Below are 4,036 nucleotides of genomic sequence, written 5' to 3' on the forward strand. Positions count from 1 at the left end.
CTTTGGGGGGGGGGGGGGCAGGGAAAAGGAGGGAGGAGGAGGGGAGAGCAAACAGTGGAAGTAAATAGAATTTACTTAGGTTCTGCCTGTCTAATGTTTCGGATCAATTAGTTTGGGGCTCTGTGGGAGCATCTGAAAACATAAAGCAGGCCTAGCTTGTACACATCAGACTTAGCAGCCTGAGATGCAGTCCCCAGAACAAAGACTCCCCGTCCCCACAACCGGGTGAAATTGACTTCAGCTGTCTGGGCAGAGTGGGTCTTGATTTGAAGCTTAGGGAAAATGTCTTGAGAGCCTACTGAGTATGATCTTCTCTTTGTACCCCCCCCCCCGACTGTATTGTGTTGTACTCTGCCTTCGATTTAAGAAAAAAATAAATACAAAGAAGATTGTAATTGAATTAAAAACAGCAAATCCCAAATTTCATGTGAGACCAAAAGATTTGGTTTTGATCTTAGAGTAACCAGACACCTCACTTTTAACAAATTCCCCTGACTTAACGCACAAGGACCCTCACTCAGTCAAAAAGAAAAAAGAAAAAAAATACATATCCTATGTAAGAAAATTAAAGGGATGGAATGAGTAGAAACAACAAATGTTTCCCTTTCTCCAAGTGTGGGAACAAAAATATTCCCTTCTCTGGTCTAAATGTAAATTTGCTTGTGTTGATATGTAGTAGGGAAATCAGAGAGGGAGTCAAGATGCTGAAAATCAGAGCAGAAAGATGAAGCAGTAAGTAAAATTTGGATAGGTTTTGGCATATCAAATAGAAATGCTAATTTCTATTATTTTGTAATGCTGAGAAAAAAATTCTGTCAATCACTTTAATGTTGTGAAATAAATGACATTTTATATTAAATCATAAATATCAGACTCACTTTTTATTAGTTTTTAAGATGCTTGTTGTTATTTAACATGAACCTTGGCTTTTGAATACTTTAAAATTTCTGGATAACTATTTACTACAAAGACCCCCATTCTCAGGAATGGTTATCTAAATGCAGCAATTCTAGCTTTATTTTATTTTTTTTGCAGCATTGTGATCATTTCAAGAGCATATAACTTATTTAAAAAAAGAAACAAAAATTCCATTTTGAGTAGCAAGGTGTCCCTGACTTCATGTTTTTTGTTTGATCATCTTGTCATTTTTCACAGTTGATCTTAAAGGTTTCAAACAATAAGTCACTCTCCAAAGAATTCTTTTTTAAAAATGGATCTTCCTATCTTTCATTCTCTGTTTCTCTCTCTCTCTCTCTCTCTCTCTCTCTCTCTCTCTCTCCTCTAGCCACAGTAATAAACACAAGGTTCAGGAAGTAAAATAACTTTTTTGTAAATCTCCATAAATGATCCAAAAAAAAAAAGAAAGAAAGAAAGAAAGAAAAAAGAACAGTGAAATGTGAAATCTGATCATTACCCAGGGCTTTAAAGAAACAGAAGTAGACAGTCTGAAAAATACTTCTATCCTTTTTCCTTGTGCTCCAAAGGTTTTCCTGGTAAACTGCTGCAAGTTCCTTTATCAGCAACTGCCAAAAACTTATCTTAAAGACACAACTTGATCTCTGGTTGTTGTGCATGGATTCTGAGCCACTGTTTTATGGATGTGAGATCAGATAAAATATGTTATGTTGATGAGGTTTTGACCCAAATATTCCCTTCTATGTTTCACCAAAACATTATATGTTTAGATCTTTTAACTCTACTTGTTTAAATAAATAAACTGAGATTGAGTGCGAACTTGACACTAAAACATGTTACATTTGTACCTGTCAGAATTTCATACATAGGGCTTAGCTGTGTGTGTATGTGTGTGTGTTCCTTTCTATTTGTAGGCTAATTTCCTGGTTTTCTGAGACACAAACTGATGCATCTTGGAGTGAAATGGAGCACTTGTCATTACCTAGTAATTTTCATCTGGTATTCCAAGTTTCATGACTAACATTCATTCGTGAGCACTGCCAATCCAGCTATATCAGAGATTAGTCACCTTAACCGAATTTTTCAATTCTTAATCCCTTTAACAAAAGCTATATAATTAAGGTTCAAAAACAAGATTTTGCAATAAAGTGACTTCTAGTGCAAAAAGCTTCTAAAAATTGCTTTAAAAGATCCAGTTGCAATTTCAGTCATTTTTTAAAATCATTTTTATTTTGTCATCATATCAGTTCCATATTATCTTTCAGGGTTGTTTCATGGACACCTGTAGTCTATTCTTTTAATGGAATTATTGGGGGTTTTTTTGTTTTGTTTTGTTTTGTTTTTTTGTATTGGAGTCTCACTGTCGCCCAGACTGGAGTGCAGTGGCCGCTCCTGGCCACGACAGCCTCGACCTGCTGGGCTCCGGCGATCCTTCCGCCTCAGCCTTCCAAGTAGCCAGAACTACAGGCGCGTGCTACCACGCCCAGCTGAATTTTTGATTTATTGTAGAGATGAGGTCTCGCTGCCCAGGTGGGTCTCGAACCCGCGGGCTCAGGCAATCCACTCACCTCAGCCTCCCAAAGGCACGAGATTATAGGCTGAGCCACCAAGCCCGGCTTGGTTGTTGTTTTTTAAAAGCCTTTTGGCATTTTTACAAGAGAGTAGATAGTAATTTTACAGATGATGGTTAACTGTTCAGTCTCCAATATATAATATTCATTTATAATAGTGAAATGCTTAGAATTGCTTTAAACTCAATGTTCATTGGTCCAACTTCATAAAACCCCAGAATGTAAGTATTATAATCTAGTGTGTTTATACTGATACAATGTTTGTGAAGGTCGTTTGGTACACATCCTAAAGTGAACAGCACAAAATTTCAATAAACCAGGCATAGGAAAAAGATTGGAAATCCCTAATTTGCTGACTGCAAAACAAACAAACCCTAATTATATAAAGAACATTAAACTGAGCAAAGACTCTCAGATCATCACACTGCTTGTGAAGACCTGAAGACTGTCAACTGCTCTGAAGAGGCTTTAGTAAGCCACCTTGTCTCACTGTCTTCATAGAACCCTTTTTTACTTTCTACTCTGCTTTGTGTTGTGTACTTTTGGTCTAATATGTCAGGTGAATAGAAATGTGGCAGAAAAAGATGACAGGGAAACAAATGTCTGCTCTTCTTTCTAGTCTAAGGACTACTTTTATCCAACTGTGGCTCCTACAGTCCCATCATGAATTTACCATCTCTAACCCTCTCAGGCAGATTGTAAAGATGTTTTAAGATAGCTAATATACATTCATTTTGGAAAAACTTTAAAACTACACACATATAGGTAAATAAATAAATAGAACATGTACCTCATCAATAAGCAATACATAATTTAATATTTTTGGTAGGTTCTATAGTATTTCAGAAACTTTTGTCATTTAACACCTTTTTTTTTTAGTTGGAGTCTCACTCTGTCACCCAGGCTGGAGTGCAGTGACATGCTCTTGGCCACTCCAGCATCAATCTGCTAGGCTCTGGTGAACCTTCCAGCTCAGCCTTCCAAGTGGCCAGAACTACAGGCGTGTGCTACTATGCCCGGTTAAATTTTTTTTTTTTTTTAAATTTATTGTAGAGACACGGTTGCACCAAGTTGCCCGGGCTGGTCTTGAACTGTGATCTTAGGCAATCCACTCGCCTTAGCCTCCCAAAGTGCTGGGATTATAGACTGAGCCACCAAACCCAGCCTTAACATCATTTAAAAATAAATTTTCTATTGCATAAATGTGTCAAAATGCATGGAACCAATCCCTTGTTTTAACATTTGGGTTATTTGTAGTTTTCACTATTAAAATTAACATTAAAAAAAGCTTATGGTGATAACTTTTGTTAACATTCTTGATTACTAATTAAGATAAATTCAACAAAATGGAAGTGCTTTGGCACACATTTATTTTCTTCCGAAAAGTTTGGACTAATTCACTCTCCCAAGAGTTGTGTCCGAGTATGTCCCTTTCCCTGTTCCCTTGCTAACACTGGTTAATAGTATTTAAAACTCGAATAAACAACAACAACATCAGCAACTCAATACTGTCCTAAGTCATTTCTTTCACGCAGGAGAAAATTACATGG

This window comes from Carlito syrichta, unplaced genomic scaffold, assembly GCF_000164805.1.
Source record: "Carlito syrichta isolate Samal-C Ts95f unplaced genomic scaffold, Tarsius_syrichta-2.0.1 Scaffold287772, whole genome shotgun sequence".
Lineage (NCBI taxonomy): Eukaryota > Metazoa > Chordata > Mammalia > Primates > Tarsiidae > Carlito > Carlito syrichta.